The following is a 20919-nucleotide window of genomic DNA, read 5'->3' as shown; positions in this document are numbered from 1 at the left end:
GATTCAGGATCCGCTGGGGTCCGAGGCGCTTATAATGGACTTCAATGAGGGGCTTGAGGAGGAAGCTCCTCCATACAGTAATTTTCAATTGCGATAGGGGGTGCTGTTGGCATTTTGACCTAGGGGAACAATTTTGTTCATTCAAAGTGTTAAAAATAGTAATATTAACAGTAATTTATCAGATTAGTAATTCACTTTATATATTTTGTATTTTTCTCTGAAATTTTAGGGAGGGTGTTCCTCCCTTTCCTCAATGAAGGAGCCTCCTCTGGTGTGGACTAATAGACCATCCACCAGAGCTGCATTTAATAGTAGCCTAAAGGCTACTTTGGCCCGCCAACTATTGGCTAAGAAAAATAGTGGCCCGCGGCCAAAGTTACTTACCTTCTGATTTACGAGCTAAACATTGTTTACAGCAACAGCAGCACCTCGGATCGGGAGGCGAGCGCGCTAACAATTGAGCCAATAGCCCAGGCTACTGGCTCGCATGCCAGCAGCACTCTTGAGGCGTCGGGGAGTGAGGTTTTCCAATGTTCCACAAGCACAGCTAAGCTAGCTGGCATCCGTTACAACTACAGACTTTAGCTGACTGGTTAGCTAATTATTAGATTATTATTAGAAATAATTTAATAGCCAGAAATATGCCTGCCCTGCCCTAATAAAGAAATATTTGGTTAACTGCGAGTGAATCCCGTTGGCAGCCGTAGAAGAAATGTATATGCCCTGCCTGTCAGTAGACGGAGGAGGAGCGCACAGTCTACGAACACCCGATGCTGCAGCTCAGCGATTTAAAATGGCTCAAAAACACTTTGTATTAAGTTTTTAATGACTCAAAAATAACATTTTTAGAATCAGAGAATGAAGAACACGTCAGGTTCATTAAAAAGTATTTTCTTTGCCTCACGAAAGGCTTCAGAGGGTGGGTTACAGTTAACACGATATACCCAAATTTCAATAGCCACAGAATGGACTTCGTATATGTTTTAGGAATCATTAGCCTACATGCTTTAGGCTACTTCAGGACATGGCCGCCGTCACCGGTATTGCCACGGCAATACTACTTTTCAAAGTAGGCTAGTATTGCCTGGCAATACTAGTTTTCATACATGAGGTTACACTAATAAACAACGTCACAAACTGCTGCTGCGCGGCGCTTATCATCAAAGTGTTTTTCCCCATGCATTTATTCTAGGCTACTGTTAGTGACTGCCGCGAGAAGCGGGTTCTGTGTTGCGTTCATTTCAGTGACTGACGCGAGAGAAGCGGGGTCTGTGTTGTGTTGCGTTGCGTTCATTTATTTTCATTGGGCATGCCCTGCCGTGCCGTCCACATCTCTTCAGCACAGCAGCAGCAATGGCAACTCTTCGTTGAACTTTTAAGTGGTGTTCAATGGTGTTGCTAAGCCGAGTTAGGCCTATAGGCCTAAATCAACATTGAATTAGTTATTGGATGATATTAAAAAGAATCGGAATTATTTGTGGTTGAGCTGGAAATTTCAACTTGGTAATCAAAAAGTTTTGGATTTCATGTTGCGCGACTTCAGAGCATTGTTACGTTGTGTCAGTGTGAAGTTAGCTAGACTAGTCTAACCAAATATTTTTCTTACAAATCTAAACCACAGGCTCACGTTAATCTAATGGGCTTTGAGACATCTGTTTTGTCTTGTGACAAAGTCTCCTGGTTCAGTTGTTTTAGTTTCATAGAAACGAGGGTGTTACATTTGCAGTAGCCCAACTACAAAATCCAACCTAATAACGACCCCCACTCACCGGGGCTAGGTGGAAAGTGTTACAGTAATAGCCGATTGGCGTAGCCTACAGTGGACTAGGGCTGTCAAAATTGCTCAAAAATGACGTTCAAATTTTCCCTCTAAAATAAACACATTCTAATATATTGGAATATCTAGGCTATATTATTTGCGCATTATGTCAATGACGCGCATCACGTCATCTGTTTTTAACTTTTTGGAAACTTTTGAATTAACTGAAAAAATATAAATATTTTTCGTTAGTTTTGGAAGTTTATTTTTACCTAGCTTACAATGGCCAGTTCCGACAAAGCTGAAATTACTCCTTTTGAAACAATAAGTGCAGGCCGCGTGTTTGTATGGTTATATTGCTTGACGGAATCCCAAGCAGCTACTTTGAGAACATTTCCTAATTCACCCGACACTAATATTCAAAATGTTGAAAACTATTTCGGCATAACCTATAAGCAGTTTAATTAAATGTAATGTTAGTTGTAAACAAACGGGCTACTTGGTGAGGCTTGGCCTCACAGATGAAAAATCTTCATGATATAGGACTATTAACTGACCTCCTGATTCACGTTGGCTGGGGGGCAGGGGGGGACCATCAGACATTTTTGCCCAGGGGTCTATGAATTGTTAATCCGGCCCTGCCCCCAACAAATCACACCTTTTCACCTCTGTGACAGCTTAAAAGAAGTCGAGAGGACTCCTAACTCACAGACCTATTCACAAACCGTTTTTTGTGGCATTTCGCCATGTTTTGAAATCCCATGCGGCTACAGGAGCTTCCAATCGTGAGGAAGCAATTTTGCATTGTAGGCATAACTAACATGCAATAACGCCACCAACAACAACCGAAACTAGGCTACTCATTGTCAACATGTAAATTAAATGTAACGTTATTGTGAATCAAATTAAAATGTTCTCCTCTTTGCAAACGTAGGCATAGGCGTAGTAACAGATTAATTTAATAATGTTACAAAGATACTGCATCAATCTGTATGTTTCATTAGGCTACTAGGCTATTTGTTTAGCCTTACTCTTGATTCATTTAGGCTAGGCCTTTTTATTCAGTTATTCATCATCTTCCGTCCTTGTAAAGCGCACGCATTCTCATACCTGTCACCTGTCACTCATCATCGTAAGGGAGGTGTTTGGAATCATTCCCGCGTTACAATCATCAGCCAATCAAGGTGGTCACTTCAGTCAAGCTCGTGCATGAGTTGAGACACCCATCTTTAATGATGTATAGTTAACTAACCGTTAGTCGGAATTCATTCATTACATTTAAATTAGCGTTGGTTAAAAGGAATACATCATGAACAAAATGTGACACAGGAACAGATATGGCGAACAGTAGGCCTAGCCTACAAATGGAATGTTCAAGTAATAACACAATTCAATGTGTGTCTCAATTGTCCCCCGCTGACCACCTCACACATTTCTCTAGATTTTGCAACGACCTTACATGACACAATGCCATAAAATGCCAGTTTTTAGGACACAGAATAATGTTTGTAATGATACCAGTTAGGGCTACGTTTAACAGTAACATAAGTGTAATGAGCTATTCATTGTAGAAGGTGCATGGTGAAGTGAAATTCTTACTTTGGAAAACATTTGCCGATATCATTGGATAGGGGATAGGCCTACTTGTTTATTTTTTACGTAGCCTACAATGGGCAGTTCAGACAAAGCCGAAATTACTCATTATGAAACATTTGTATGGTTATATTGCTTGACTTAAATCCCAGAGAGTAGGCTACACCCCACAGTGATGAGCCTAGCGGTCTTACTCGTTCAGCGTGGGGTATAAACAAGCTGAGAATTTAGTGGTGTCACGTTTGCCTGTCACAAACGTGGGGAGCTCTTTGAAGCTTGGGATATTGTGGTACAGTTACTACAGTAACAGTATTTTATTTTACTTCTTATGGAATATTTTTTTTTCACTTTTATAAAGGCTTTATTTGAATGCTGTTGGAACAAATAGGCTAGTTGATTATAAAGGCAACTTTCTGTTGCAATATTCTGTGTGTTCTGGACTGCAGGTAACTTGTTAAGCCAGTGGTTCTCAAACATTTTCTTTCATTCCCCACTTTGATCAAGGGGGCATTTTCGAGCCCCACCTGTCCCTCATCGCTGTAAGAAAGTGGTAGGTCAAGCTTAAAATTGTCAAATTTATTGAAATAATGACTAGTTCTAAATATATCCTCTTCAACAGAGTTAAAATCAGCTGGTGCTGCAGATATAATAATAAATAAATACATAATGTTCCATTGTAAATTAAACACACATAAAAACGTTGCTAGATAGTATTAAATCGCCAACAACATTGTTTTCTGCAGAAGCCTACCCAAGGCTACAGATTAATTCTGAACAGTTATTTCTCTACTGGCTCAATTATCAAAAAGGTGCTTTCTCTTCGTTCTCTGCAAATGAAGCAGGTAGTTCCATATAGAGACGTTAGAATAAATTAGCGTTTGCGATTGACAACGTTGTGATAAGTATGCTATAACACTAACTTTGCAAAGTTAACTTGAATGCATCAATTTTGAACAAAGTTGTGTAGGCTACACCGTGCCAGTTGTAGTCTGCATGAACAATTCTTGCACAAGACACTTTTTTGATTTGCGTAGTTACCCCCAACGCTGACAGTAACGTAGACAGCAAATTAAGATATTTGTTCGTTTTGTGGAGCGGCACCGGTAGGCTTTCAAAAGCAGATTTCGATTTTCGTTACCACTGTGTAGCCAAGCCTTAAGCCATACCCAAGCCTAAATCGAGGTAATGTTTAATTATGCATGATTTATTTTGTTATTGAATTCGTATGCTGGGATTCCTCTCGGCAACAATTATGTTTAAAGGTAGCCTCCTGCTTTTTCAGAAGAGGCGGCAGGCAGGCTACTGACAGAGCGATGTACAGTGGCAGAGCGACGCACAGTGGCTGAAAGTGGTACTAAAGTTTGAAGTGGCCATTTGAAAGTAATGCCCACTGTAGTTAACTGAACTGAACATAGTAAATGGAGATGGACTAGGCTATTTCTGTTTGTAATGCACTTCATTGAAACATGCTTTTACACATGCACTTGCATATTTCTCAATATGAAAACTTCCTTATTTTCAACTGAATTCAAAGATAATGAGTATTTTTAGTTTGTTATGTCCTTTATGATGTGTCCTACATGTTGTGCATGCACTTCTTCTGTAGCATTTATTTCAGTTTATTCAGCTATATTTCTGAAGAAGACATTGTGTTGCCTCAGTTCTTTTGAAATTTGATTTGAAATAATCAAATATGTCTTAAAGTTAAATCATAAAGTAACTTTCTTTGCATTTATTTGATTCCCAACCAAGATACACTGCTAATAATGGCTTTACATTGTTAATAAGGACTTCTGGAAAGTTTAATCGCGATTAACTATACAAATTTGGCGATTAATCGCAATTAAGAACAAAATAATCGTTTGACAACCCTAGTTTTCACTCATGGAAACCACCTCAAAAAAAGACAAAGTAAAATCGGGCATATTGTTAGTTTAGGCTGCCCCAAGTAGGTTAGCAACACAAACTTAAGAGGGGGAAGTCCGCAAACCAGCTTAACATTAGTCTACTATTATTTGTTGATGTTCGGCCACAGCATCACTTAACTTCATATGGGATGGGCATTTTTAGGCTTTTCCCCCCGAAATTGCACATCCTACTTCTGAGGCCACTGTTCCCACCTAGTTTGGCCTACCATCAAATGCATGACCTCTTTAGAAAGCTGAGACCGTGTAGTTTCTTAGAAAACAATCAGAATAGTCGTGTGAAGTACTGGCACAGAGCTACAGAGGCTAGAATATTGTTTTTTATTTCTGCCAGATAACAAGCATCTCTGAACTGACCACATTTCTGCCCTCTAGGTCACTTGATATGACTTTAGAAACACAACTGAGTAGTCTTGTGAAGCTTTGTGCAAAAGTAGATCATTATAGAATGAAAAATGAGTACTTAAGACGATTATTTGCCAAGGTATGCTCATGCATTTTGTAAAATGCCCTATGGAAACTCCCCATAGGACAATGCATACTGACAATAAAAGCCTTACTGTGTAGCAACCTCTTGGTGTAGAAGCATAAGTCTGGTCTCAATTGAAAGGTAACACTCTGAGGTTTTTTGTAGACTATTTGGATTGTATGTCAGAGGTTCTGATATAGAATGGCTACATAAAATATGGAATAATTACACACGCAAGTCTTTTTGCATTTTCTTTTTGGTTCAGTGGGTGTGCATCTACTTATTGCTAAAGATACACACTGCAGCTAGAAGAATAAAGAACCAATGGGGGAGGAGGGCATTTTTTATACAAATTAATTGAGACGTAGTGAGATTAATCTGACCATGTAAAGCACTATACAGATTGTACATAACAATTTTTGTCATGTATGGATTCCCAAGAGTCCAAGCTTTCAAATGGTGTATAATATTACCAAAGATCCTATAGTGAACTAAGATGAATCATAAGACGATTCACTAATGGAACGAAATGGCACTAGTTCCGGACTCCAAAATAGGCGTGTCAAAACATAAACTTTATTGTGAATAGGCAATAATAACATATAAATATAACTTTGTATACCATTTTATTTACAAATAATTTAATAATTATAAATAATTTATAATTTTGTATACCATTTGTTTGTGTGTGATGCCAATGAAACACTCGTTCGGACACGGAATGAAAAATTTAATTTTGCCCGTTAACCGAGCTAGCTAGCGTGCTAACTAGCCAACGTTAGCACAGTAAACGGAAAGTGAATGGGAACAGCTAGTTATGTTCGCTAGCTAGCTAGCAGCTAAGGACTTTGGTTAAACTTGTATATTGTTGCAAACTAACCTGAAATAACATACGTTCAGCAACTTTGTGGTAGTCTATGAATTCTAGCAAAAAATAGGTTAGGTTGGTTTATCAACAGTCTCTGAGAACAGGAGCTTTGAGCCAGAGCTCACCAGAGCTTTGAGGAAACAGTGAGAGATCACAAACAAAGCTATTTTTGTCTTTATTTGTTTTGTTCCATATCAGGTTTTAAACTAGTGGCTACGTCTCGCTACTTATCACATGACAGCTGCAGGTTAAAGGGTACTGTTACGTTTTTAATTTCAGGGTATTGTGATACTTTGTAGTATTGGTGCACCGTGCAACACTAGTCAAATGAGAACAAAAGCTTCGTTTTTGCAGAGACAGCAGATGTGAGGAAAGTCTAGGCCTCACCCTTATGACGTTAGGTGCACCAGTGCAACCCAGGACAAATTTTAGTCACACCTTTTTGGTCGCATGTGCGACCACTCTAGCGCCCTGTAAGCATCAGATTTATTATCTTCAGCTAAAATAATTCAACAGTAAATTCAACTTGTGAGAACAACTTTACTAAGAAAACTCTTGGAATAGTTCAACCCTGACCTATGTAAGCTGCATAGCATTGAAAATGCCCTTCAGAAGGTTATACATGATTTGTTGGTGGTGTGTGATAACAGTGCTAGACCTTGGTGGCACATTCAATAATGTTGCTAGACCTTGGTGGCAAATTCAATAATATTGATAAACCAGTTCTACTCTATAGAAAAAAACACTGGGTTGGTGTCTGTGGGACTGCCATGTGGAATAGCCTATTTATGTTCAGTTCAGTTATGTTCTCTTTTAAAATTCAAATGACAAAGTCAAGTCAAGTCAAGTCGGCTTTTATTGTCAATTTCTTTACATGCACTGGTCATACAAAGAATTGAAATTTCGTTTCTTACTTTCCCATGCAGACATAGACATGCTTTAAATACAGACATAGACATACTATGGACATAGCCATAGACAATAAACATTAAATTAAAGTGCAAGACTGAAATATAGAACATGTATGTATCAAAATAGAAATATAGGACATATATATAAAAAAAAAAGAATAGAGGTAGTTGTGTTGTATATTTCTATAGTCTTAACAGTTACATGAAGTTTAAACTTGTGCTTGTGTGACCTGTATATTTACATTGATATGCAGTATGCAGTAATTCAAGTATATCAGGCTTGATGTGAAGCAGCAACACGTTTGGCTGCGCAGTCACAGTGCAGTTCCACATGGCGGTGTTGGGGGAGGGGGGGGGTTTGGTAGACAGGATCCTAGTTTCCTAGGTTCCTGGTTGGCTGGTGGGTGGGGGGGGCTGTCAGTGATGGGAGAGTGGGTAGAGTGTTCAGCATCCTGATTGCTTGGTGGATGAAGCTACTTGCCAGTCTGGTGGTGCGGGAGCGGAGGCTCCTGTACCGCTTTCCAGAGGGCAGGAGGCTGAACAGTTCGTGTGCAGGGTGGGTTGTATCCTTGACAATCATTAGTGCTTTGCGGGTGAGGCGGGTGGTGTAAATGTCCTGCAGGGAGGGGAGTGGTGCTCCAATGATCCTCTTAGCTGTGTTAACAGTGCGCTGGAGGGTCTTCCTGTTCTGATCTGTGCAGCTTCCGCCCCACACTGTGATGCTGCTGGAGACGATGCTCTCGATGGTCCCTCTGTAGAATGTAGTCATGACAGGAGGCGTGGCACTTGCCTTCTTCAATTTGCGCAAGAAGTAGAGGCGCTGCTGGGCTTTCTTCGCCAGTGATGCTGTGTTGGTGGTCCAGGAGAGGTCGTCGCTGATGTGCACCCCCAGAAATGTTGTGCTGCTCACTCTCTCCACAGCATCTCCGTCGATGGACAGTGGTGGCAGTTGTTTGTGGCCTCTCTGAAAGTTGACAAAATAGATTGAATAGAATGGAATAGAACCTTTTAGAGTATATAAACTCTTTTGGTCTCTGCATTTATCCCAATCTGTGAATTAGTGAAACACACTCAGCACACAGTGAACACACAGTGAGGTGAAGCACACGCTAATCCCGGTGCAGTGAGCTGCCTGCAACAACAGCGGCGCTCGGGGAGCAGTGAGGGGTTAGGTGCCTTGCTCAAGGGCACTTCAGCCGTGCCTACTGGTCAGGGTTCGAACCGGCAACCCTCCGGTAACCAGTAGGCCACGGCTGCCCCTAGAATAGAAGCTGAGCTGGCCCATATGCTAGGGATTTTTTGATGTTGTTTTACTTGATTTTTGTATTGTATTTTCAAGTATCTCTTAGGCCAGGTCAGCATTTTACCTTGAATTACCACCCCTCCCCCCGTTGGTCCAGTTTAAGTTTAAGTTTATAATGTGATTTCATGGCTCACTATAATGCCTTCAAACAATATTAATATACCTAGGCATTTTATTGTCCATACACCAGAGGTTAAGTTTGTGAATTGTAAACGAGCGTATTATGTATATTTCCTCTCAACCAATCACCACAAGACTATGTATCCTGGTAGAGTTGCCTTTGGAATTTAAATAGCCTCAGTGTATGGAGTTACATTTATTCCTTTTTTTATGTGCGAGCAGTAGAACAATTTGAGCGCTGAAAAATGTTTTGAGCAAGCACACAAATTATATTTTGAGGAAAAACGAAACTCGAGCACAAAAAAACTTGAGCAAACAGGAATCTATTTTGTGCACCACAAATGTCTGCATGTTTGCTAACATCAATATGTGCAACAACATCCCCCTTTCATTCAGTTTCACTCTACATGCTCACATAAACTGTTTCTCCGCTCGCTCTGGAGATCTCTCGCGCTCACTCAACTTCATCTGTCCGCTCGCTCAAAACTGTAGACAGCGTTACGTTTGGATCACATTTGTCAACCAATCAGAAAATTCAGGGGAGATAACTTCAACCCCCCCCCCCCCCCTTAGGTACTGTTGCTAAGTCCGACAACCTTACCTCAGTTCGATCAACTTCTAAAGACGACAAGGGCAAAAATAGCCTAATGCTTAGCCTAATGTTTTTGTTTTTAAATAGGCCACCAACTCCAAAACATATTCAATCGGACCAATCGGGTGCAATCTCTGTGAGGAATCTGGTCAGCAACAACTGTGTTTAGGCTAGGTTGCTGTTCCTCTTCCTAAATCTCTTGGCTAAAATATACATTTTCTTCAGAATAATTATGAGTGGATAGCCTATTTATGATGACTTCTTGAAGAGGCCAAAAGCCAAGTTATCAGACGAAAGAAAAAGGAAACTTTCCTGTTCTCACACAGCAAGCGTCTTAATGAGGAAGAAAAAGGTTTTTTTATCCAAACTTTACTGCGCAGCCTACACATTTGGCCTTCAAAATCATATTTCTAGGTTCATAGAAGGGTATGTCTGTGTTGACTCAGAATTTTTGTCTTGTGATTGATTGTGTTGTCAGCTTATGGTAACCTGATACGCTATTGTTATGACCATATGGCCATTGCAACAATTTAATATTTTGCAGCAAGGTGCTGATCGACCGATATCCTTGTTTTCTCTAAATACAGACCGATGGCGTGATGCTAATTTTTTTGTGTGTCTATTAGTTCAATTTAAAAGTGTTATAATTTGAAAATAAACTGACCAAATAAAAAAAAAAAAATACCAAATAAAAAATTGTTTTAAATAAATTTAATGCAACACAATATTTCTACATATTTTAACAAAAATGGGGAATAATGTCTATCAAGTCCCCTTCTTAAAGTGTCAAGTGGCGTAACCACAATTCAAGGAGCCATTTTGTGTAAATTATTCAAGACCATCATGTGACAGGAAATGTAGATAACTCTACAAGGAAGGAACTCTTGCCTAAAATGAAAGAAGCCAGAGAGAGGGGGGACATTCCCTTTCTGAGGTATGACAAACTTATCATTCGGCAAAGCAAGAAAAAAAAATCTACAGATTAATAATTGGACATTCAATGGTAGAACATCAAACAGTGACTTTATCTTTACTACAAATGATGGATATTATGTTTTCATGGAGATATTTTCCCCTGAAATGGATTTCTATCTGGTACTGCATTTGCTTTAGGTTTCTGTATCATTGCTGCTTTTTTCACACATACTTTTCTGTGATTATGAAGACAAAACCAGACTGTGCGGCTTTTATGTGTGAGCTGTGGACTTGGTTTAAGAGTGACCGTGAGAAAGGATGGATGACAGTGTGTGTGACTGAGGGTGAGTGTTCTTATGACATACTAGTGATACTACATGTGGCAAGAAATGGGTGTGTAAGCATACAACTGAGAATATGGATGCACATGAATGGATGGATGACAGCGTGTATGACCGAGGGGGAGTGTTCATATGACATTTGTGATGTTGCAGTAAACGGATGCGCAAGACTACAACTGACATTATGTTTGACTTGGATTCAGACATAGATCCAGAGAGTAACTCCTTCAACAATGTGACAAATTGTGACTACTATACGGAAAATCAGTTCAACGAAATGTTTAGGTCAGAACAATATATAAAGATCATACACTTCAATAGTAGAAGCCTTTACGCTAACTTTCACAAGATCAAAGACTATTTAGACCAGTTCACCTCACCTGTTCAGCATAATCGCCATCTCAGAGACCTGGATTAGTCTGGATAAAGGGGTGGATTTTGAGCTGGATGGTTATAATTTTAATTATGTGAACAGAGGAAACAAAAGGGGAGGGGGAGTTGCACTTTATGTTGATAGAAGACTTAAGTACAAGATTGTTGAAAGTATGACGCCTGCAATTGATGATATATGTGAATGTATTACTATTGACATTTATATGGGGAAAAGGAAGAACATCATTGTCAGCTGCGCATACAGGGCTCCCAACAATAGCATAGAGAAGTTCTAGGAGGTGATGAAAAGTATGGTTACAAACACCGAGCAAAAGGTAACTTTCCTCTGTGGCGATTACAACTTAGATCTTCTGAATCCTAACAAACTAACACCAATAGATGAATTCATTGATGCAATGCACAGCAGAAGCTTATATCCTATTATTACTAAACTTAGTCGAATTACTTCTCACTGCAACACTTATAGATAACATATTTACTAATAACCTAATAGATAATATAGAAAGTGGATTATTATTAAATGATATCAGTGACCATCTACCAGTGTTTGTAATCTACAGCTGTGCGCTCAGGTTGGCTGAAAGGAATGAAATGATAGAAAGGAGATTAAGAACGGTTGACACTCTAAACAAGTTCAGAAATGAATTAAGTGCACAAGACTGGAGAAAGGTTATGATGCAGAGGAGGTTGATTATGCTTATGATTCCTTCTTGCAAACGTTTTTGATGTTATATGACAGAAGCTGTCCAATTCAGCAAAGCAGAAAACGAGCAAATCGCTCAGATAAACCCTGGGATACAAAGGGTCTGTTGAATGCCTGTAAAAAAAAGAACACCTTATACAGAGAGTTTATTAAGTATAGAAATAAGGAGAAAGAAAGGAAGTATAATGAAATAAAAGAAATATAAGTATATATGACCACTTCGCTAGCGGTGGTCATAATAACATAAATATAACATGGAAGATATTAAATTCAATTATAAGAAATAAATCGACCAGCTCTGGCTTGCCAGAAGAATTTCTAGACAATGATAAGATTATTAATAATGATAAAAAGGAGATGGTGGAAGGCTTCAACAAATTCTTTGTAAATGTGGGCCCCAAACTGGCAGAGCAGATAAACCTTCCTCAAGGGGTAAGTGTATCACATTATTTGGGTAAGAGGAACCCAGATACCATATTTTTGAAGGATACAGATAAAAATGAAATTATTGATATTGTTAACAAGTTTAAAAATAAAACATCAACAGACTGGAATGGTATTGATATGACAATAGTAAAAAAAGTTATTATTAATATAGCAGATCCCTTAGCACATATCTGTAACCTTTCACTTAAAACGGGCTCCTTCCCAACCAAAATGAAAACTGCTGAGGTAAATCCAATCTTCAAAGAAGGTGGATAAAATCTCTACAACTAGATGTACCGCATAGCGGTACAAAATATGACCGCCGCTCAGTCCTGTACATCCGTTCCGCGAAAATAAATCACACTTCAATTTGTCTCCATCTTTTACTCCATCCCCCACTCTTGAAACTTTTGTGTATGCTTGTTTGGCATGCCTGAGTGTGTGTGTGCGGCTGCACAGAAAGTAGCCTACTGGTGCTGAAAAGATGAATAGATTGTAGAATAGCCAAAGAAGATGTAGTATTGTTATAAAACCTTTAAAATCTCTAAACAATCACAAGTAGGGCAGTTCATCACAGTTCATCCATTGCAACTGGATTGATGAAAGGTCACTTAAACCTGTAGGCTACATTGTATTTGGGAAAAGCAAAAGGTATCAGCATAATGTTATTTATTTATTTATTTATTTATTTATTTATTTATTTATTTATTTTTATGTATTTATAAACAAAAACATCTCTGTCAGTTCCATGCCGTTTTCAACAGCTATCAAAAACAAAGGTCATTTTTGGATGGATGGATTTTTTGTGAATGTTTCTTCTTCTACATAAGATTTTAGTCATCTTTAGTTCATGTAATACTTTATTGTCAATGCACAAATTAAGTAACAGTAGTCTGAAACGTTATTGTTAATGCACAAATTAAGTAACAGTAGTCTGAAACGAAATGCTGTTTTGCATCTAACCAGTGGTGCAAATAACTGACATGTCCAAATGGGCCTTGATGAAATGCGTCGCTAGATTGTTCATACACATTTTAATGGGCCAAAGTTGAAGAGCTTTTGTCCGTGCAAATATAGGCTGATTCATGTTCCCTTGCATTGTGTAACTGAGGTCCATGGCTAGTCTGGCTTTCATCAGACCAAGCTCAATCTTTTAAGAAATCAAAAAATAAATAGCGGACAGATCAGGCTGGGTTCACCCTAGTCCATAAGCACCCGATATTGTTTAATTTTCCGATTGAGATATACACGCTCTGGCTATTCTAAATGCAAAAATGCATCAGGGAGTTATGACAAAACGGTAACTAACAAACTAGATCCTAATAGAAAGCTGTTAGCTTCCCTAAGCTACAGGTAGGATTAGGCTATAAGGTAAGCCTATTTACAACATAAATTGTCAATAGGCTATGCTGGCGACACAAATAAAATCTCCTTTGGAAACCAATGGCTTACGCCTTACAGTATCAAGCAGACTTAAACTGCCATATCGTGGCGAAAAGTTGTAATAACATTCACGCAGCTCCATGAGTCAAGGAAAGCGCGAATGAAGTAGGCCTAGCCACTTCTAAATGGGACCCCACTACACAGTAGCTTAAGGTGTGTTGCTAAAGCAGCCATAATGAAATGAAGGTGTCATTGTTTGGATACTTCACACACACGTGCTTTTTAATTTCACAGACTACAACTACCAAGCTGGAATCAAAGCACATCGATTCCCCTCTCACACCCTGCACGCACTTAAAACAAAATAAACAGGCGTCTCAGTCTCACGCATGTATAGGCAAAACTGTATCAGACCGGTGTAACGTTGGTAAATCTTCCATTGCACAGAATGATTTTGTAGCACGTGCAATAAATGACAGTCGAAAGATACAAACAGTGCTGCTATCAATTTGCTTGGTATAACCGCATTTATAATTTTCTACAAATGCAATCAATCAAATGGGCCTCCATCACTCAACCAACGCTAACGGTAACATTACCTAGGTCCTTATTGATATTACAAGATTAACGTACCTGCAGTAAAAACCAAGCATGTCCGATAAACATCCTCAGATTTATTTCGGCTTCAAGAAGAAATGGGAATTACACTTCATGTGAACATCGTCCTATCCTTATTAGATGTTCGCTGCGGTAAATTACAGTCCTTGTAGGAAGCGTCCATTGTTTTTCCAACCCACTTTTAACTTCCAACAAAATTACATCTCACTGCAACGATGCGCCATCTAATGGACAAACGACTACTTATCGCCAATACTGAAAATGCAGCCATGATGATGATGATAAATATTTATTTTGGCTTTCTGTTAATCCTACTGAATTTGTAATTATGTATCGGCCGTTCTAATACCGATAGTATGTGGGTGCCTGTGTGTGTGCATGTGTATATGTGTGCACCGCCATTTACAGGCCAATGAGTGTACAGTCACTAAATGTACACATAACCTAATTTTTTTAGACCCCCCCATGGATGAAATTCTACGAAACTGGGCATACCCCCAGAGAATGCCAGGTCAATCATACACATAAAATTTCGTGCAGTTCTGAACATCTTAACTGAAGATAGGGGCGATTAAACCAGAATAATATTGCATTTTCATTTTTTACCGGGGGGGTGGGGGTGCAAATCACAAATGAGTGATTATGAGCCAGGTTGATGTGGGCCCTTGAGACCAACATACCATAAAAGATTCTTCATCCTCAGTGCCACGGTTCAGGTAGTTATTTAGGAAAAACTGTTTTTTTTTGCGGTTCGGGGGGCCCAGCATGGGGGGGGGGGGGGGTTGTGGTGTTGGTCCCTGGGGACGAAATGACATTTTTCCGTAAAAGTCTAGTGGGGCTACATACCCACCAAATTTCATGTACCCCGGTGGTTCGGTGTCCCGGGTATCAATGACCAAAAATTCAGGAAGTAGATGACGGGAAAAATTATTGAATTGTGTGCATGTGTGCGTGTACAAGTTTATGTTTATGTGTGTGGGTGTGTGTGTGTGTATGTGTGTGCTTGTGTGTTTGCCTGCGTATGTGTGTTTGTGCATGTGCATGCATGCGTACATATGTCTACTGTGTGAGTATGTGTCATACGTATGATTACTGTAAATGTATGTGTGTGCGTGTGTATCTGTTTATGCACATGTGTGCACATGGAATGGGTTAACATGACCCCTGGAGGCAAACATACGGAAAAAATTGGTCATCCTAGGCCCTACAGTTCTCAAGATATTCACAGAGAACTGTGTCTGCCCTACCCTCCTTTCGGGAGGTCCAGTCCAGCGGGGGGGCTACAGATCAAAACGAAAAATGACGGTTCCATGCTATCCATGTGGGGGTACATGCCCACCAAGTTTTGTGTACCCCGGTCTTTCAGTGTCCCGGGAATCCTTGTTGGTGTACGTCACTAAATGTACACATACATTATTTTATTGTAAGGCCCCCCATGAACGAAAGTACACAAAACTTGGCATGCATTCGGAGGGTGTCATAATGATCCTACACTTTTAATTTTGTGCAGTTTTGACCTTGTCAGCCAGAGATATTGTGATGAAAGCACCTAATTTTTTGCTTTTTAATTTTTAACTAGGTGGCGCTATACATGAAATAAGTGGTAATGGGATGGGTTGACATGCCCCCTTAAGTCCAATATACATAAAAAAGGTGGACCTCCTAGGCCCTACGGTTCTCGAGATATTCACAGAAAACTGTCTCCGGCCACCTACAGGCCAGTTGGTGTATAGTAACATAAATTAATTTATTGTGTGGCCCCCCATGAACGGAATTCCACAAAACTTGGCATGCATACAGAGGGTGTCATAATGATCCTACACTTCCAATTTCGTGCAGTTTTGACTATGTTAGGTCACAGATACCTTCAATTACAACACCTCATTTTTACTTTTTTGTGTTTAACTAGGTGGCGCTATACATGAAATGAGTGGTTATGGAATGGGTTGACATGGCCCCTTGAGATCAACATACAAAAAAAAAATGGTCCTCCTAAACCCTACGGTTTTCGAGATACTCACAGAAAACTGTGTCTGCCCTACCCTCCTTTCGGGGGGTCCAGTCCAGCGGGGGGGCTACAGATCAAAACGAAAAACGATGGTTCCATGCTATCCATGTGGGGTTACATGCCCACCAAGTTTCGTGTACCCCGGTCTTTCGTGTACCGCTTCGCTGCGCGGCGGTCATAATAACTACAGACCAGTTTCCCTGCTCTCCCAGTTTTCCAAAATTTTGGAAAAAATATTTTCTTCTAGGTTGGACAGTTTCATAGACAAACATGAATTACTCATAGATAGTCAATATGGTTTTAGGACAAACCGATCAACATCATTGGCACTCATGGACTTAGTAGAAGAACTGACAAGCACAATAGATAACAAAAAGTTTGCAATAGGGGTATTCATTGATCTTAAGAAGGCATTTGACACAATAAACCATGATATATTGCTACACAAACTGGAAAGATATGGGATCAGAGGGGTTGGACTTAATTGGTTAAAAAGCTACATAGGACAAAGAAAACAGTTTGTGCAGATAGGGGACAACAGGTCCACCCAAATGAATATTACCTGTGGTGTGCCGCAAGGGTCAATACTGGGACCAAAACTATTTATTATATAAATGACATAAGTAATGCTTCTATGATCATGAAAAATGTGATTTTTGCTGATGACACAAATGTATCCTGTGCAGGAGGGAACCTCAAACAGTTGCTGGAGGTTGTCTCTACTGAGTTAACCAAGTTGAAATTGTGGTTTGATATTTAAATAGATTATCACTCAATGTAAAGAAAACCAAATTTATGGTTTTTGGCAAATGTAACACACAAGCAAACACACACATTGAACTAAAGATCGATAATATAAAAATCGAAAGCGTGTTTGAAAACTCCTTTCTAGGTGTAATGATTGACCACAAGTTCAGCTGGAAACCTCAGGTCACCCGTGTACACTCAAAATTGGCACGATGTGTAGGGATACTAGTCAAAGTAAGACATATATTGAATATAAAAACACTGCATAAACTGTACTGTATACTGTTTTCCCCCTATTTGAGTTACTGTGTGGAAGTGTGGGGTAATACCTGCAAAAGCACCCTACAGACAATATGCACAATTAAAAAAAAAAGCTAAGGATAGTTAATAATGTGGGGTACTATGAACAAACTAACTAATTATTTCTGAAATTACAAATATTAAAGTTTATGGATTTAAAAGATTTTAAAACTTCACAAATTGTATTTAAAGCAAGAAACAGCCTACTTCCAGGAAACATTCAAAGATGGTTTATTGACAGACTAGGAGATTATAATTTAAGAGGGAGACTGAAACTGAGGCAACCAACGGTACACTCTACACTCAAAAGCAGGTGCATATCTGTCTGTGGGGTGAAGTTGTGGAAAAACTTACCAGATAACATATTGCAGTTTAAAAAACATCTCAAATTATACACAATAGCAAAATATGAGATAAAATAATCAGTGATGGAAATGGTTTACTGGACAAGTAGTTTACTATCTTAAATTGTACTCATTAAGGGCTATGTGTGTGTGTGTGTGTGTGTGTGTGTGTGTGTGTGTTTGTGTAGGTATGGGTGTATGTATGTATGATGAACATATGAGTGATTTTAATCTTCAACATAATTATTTGTGAATATAAATAAACATAGGAGGTATGTCTGTTAAATGTGCATGTATAAGAAATAGGTGTGGAAATATATATATGTAATGTAAATACTTAACGTTGATCATGTAAAAGATTCATTTAACCGAAAGATGGGGGTAGGGACCTACAAGCTTTTGCTTCCCTCTACTCCTTTTTTTTTTAACAATTTTTTTGTTGTTGTCTATGTCTATGTTGATTCTTAAATATTTTATTTGCTAATGTCTACATTCAAAAAAATAAATGATCCAAATCCAATCCAAATCCAAATCTTTGGAAACACTTAACTCTCAAGGTTAGCTTGGCATGCTATACAGCGTTTCTTTGAAGAGAGTTGTGTATAATCCATAGTTTGAGGGAACAGCATGCATGTAATGTACACAAGGTTTCACTATAGTCATGTACGGTCTGATAAGGTCCTGGCTGATCAGACACAAAGTGACTAACTCGGGCTGACTACCGTAATGTGGTTTGCTCTGTATCATGTGACATACACATTTGGAAGGGATTTTACAGATAAACAAAAATTCCTAAAAAAATATTTGTCTACTGATTGTATATTCAATTTCTCCTGCACTGCATGTATTAATGCAATTATAAGAAACAAATATATCCAAAGAAATATAGCATTTAGGGGATGCAGCTCCATAACCCCCCATTCATTCTCCACTTGTTCACGCGTGCCTTCTCATTGCAGTACCACCCGGAAGTATTTTGAGAGTGAACGTTCTCCCCCTATTAAAAATTCTCTGCTATAGGCCTTTATACTTGTGCTCACCAGCGCAACACTAGTTGCCTTCTTTGAGATGTACAGTAGAGAGGTTATCACCACTAGCCTGGCTAGCGCCACCACTTCTCAATGAGACGTGCTCTGGGAACCAAACGTTCATTTTCTCGTATTTGAAAAAAATGCCCAGATCCGTTTATTGGGTGCCACGGATGTCTATCAAATGCGTCTGTGCATAGCTCATCATCGTCTTGCTTTCCCACCTGTTCTGTGATTGGTTCCCTATCTCAGGCGAAAATTTGCTTCATGGTCTCCAGGCTGCCTTAGCAGCGTGAATCAAATCGCGCGCAAGGCAGCATGGGAACACCCAGGCTATATCACCACTGACTCTGCACAACATCGAAGAAGCAAAATAATTAAACAGGAGGAACAGCTAACAGTGTCAAGAGAGGTCTGAGAGGTAGAGTTGAAGTATAGTTAAATAAATATTTTCATTACTTTTTGCTGGATCCCTGATTCCTTGTTCCTTTCTCTTAATTCCCCCGTGCTGCAACTCTCCCTGGTAACTTCGTTAACTTATCCAGCTGACTATCAAAACTTAATGATAATTCAGGCTACAAATCAGCCATTCCCCTGTGCTGCAACTCTCGCTTGTAACTTTGTTATCTTCTCAAACTGACTATTCAAACTTAATGACTACAGTTCACAATTCAGCTCCAATTTTACCACAAACCACTTAACCTCTGATCCCAATTTTTAAATGTAGTTTTCAAAATAATTTATATTTATTAATTTGTTCTACTTTCATGCACATTGTGTGAGTTAATAAGCCTTTTAAGTCTATTTTTAAGACGTGGGCGATGTGAAATGCTGACATGCCGGGCTGCTATGTTGTGCTCTGGTAATTTAACTTAACAAATATGTGGTAGAGGTACACACCTGCTCCCTGGTCTTGGCTTATAGCTTGTCCATCCTACTTTCAATAGAGGCATAGCGTAGCGTGTGTGAGTCGGCGCGCACAATGCCGGGAATGGCGAGTATACAGATGCATTGATATTTCAGCTAATTTCAGATATTTCATTAAAGCAATACCAAAGAGTTTTTGTACCTTAAAATAATGTTTCCAAAATTGTTTCAGTGGTTCATAAACACGTAACAGAGCGAACGGCACTTCTGCATTCGCTTCGCGACCCTCTATCGGCTATAATCGCACTATGCAAGTTTGCCAGATCGGGTAGCGGATCTGTAGTTCGATGGAATGAGACATAAGAAACTACAAATTTGACTTGCTTCTGATGTCGCAATACATCATACTTTCATAAAATCATGCAACATACTCTACCTTGTCTGTGGACATTGTTATTTGCAAAGCCGGTGCTGGATAAACAAATAACGTGTGTGCAACAAAGGAAAAGTGCTTTGGTGTTGCTTTAACCTCGCTAAAGGCCATACACCTGGCTTATTTTGATAAGTCTCTAATTTTACTGAGAGTTCCGTTCCATTAGTGTGGTTTATGTTAATCCCAGCTTGGTAACTATGGGAATTCATGCCACAGAACTAACCTGGTCCGTAGTAGGTTAACTTTCAAGCTTAATCAAGCTGTGTTGCCAAAAAAAAAACTCAGTCGGAAAACGAGTCCCTAAAAGTTGGTTGCGTCAACCTGTGATTTCATGTTCTCATCACCTGTAGCCTACAACTTCAAAAATAGAGCTCAGGATTGTGTCATAAAATCGCTAATAATTGTGGGAATCACGGTAACGCTGGCTACTGTACAGATAGAAAGTCAATGGGGTAGGCATACCTTATGTCAATTTACGTAAAATGCTGGCCAACATGGAAAGGATCTCTATAGATATATACCTATATCTATTTTACCTAGTGGATGTAAAACAACTTAATACGAGTGTTTGTAGGGGCTCCTCTAGTATTGCCTTAATTAATTTTACGACATATATCCTCTTTTCGTCAATCTACTGCTTTGGTCTACTTTTCTACCTTGTGCACGAGAAGACATGAAGCTGACCTAAGCCTCGCTTGAATAAACGAAGGCAATATGCTAACTTGAGTTGATGGAACGCCTTCAGCCCCAAGTAAAAGTCTATGCTAGTTCAAGCCAGGCTATTTCTGTTAATTGCCGCCTTAATTAGCGAGGTTCATGGAATACCCCTCACCCTCAGTAGTGGAAGAATTGCTATTGTGTCCATTTTTGTTA

General features: G+C 39.3%; 1 protein-coding gene and 1 long non-coding RNA gene across 5 annotated transcripts in view; one reads left to right on the top strand and one right to left on the bottom strand.

Annotated features, from left to right (window-relative positions):
• LOC121680982 (homer protein homolog 1) overlaps positions 1-20919 on the top strand; it is a 170170-nt gene that overhangs the window by 63687 nt on the left and 85564 nt on the right. The gene's annotated exons all lie outside the window — the stretch shown is intronic.
• LOC121681003 lies at positions 15-19415 on the bottom strand. The gene is made up of 3 exons (XR_006021912.1): positions 19405-19415; positions 2877-2882; positions 15-268 (listed from the first exon to the last, which is right to left on the bottom strand). It is a non-coding gene; the product is annotated as an uncharacterized LOC121681003 (long non-coding RNA).

Source organism: Alosa sapidissima, chromosome 13, assembly GCF_018492685.1.
Source record: "Alosa sapidissima isolate fAloSap1 chromosome 13, fAloSap1.pri, whole genome shotgun sequence".
Classification (NCBI taxonomy): Eukaryota; Metazoa; Chordata; class Actinopteri; order Clupeiformes; family Clupeidae; genus Alosa; species Alosa sapidissima.
This window is presented reverse-complemented; position numbering and strand designations above follow the sequence as displayed.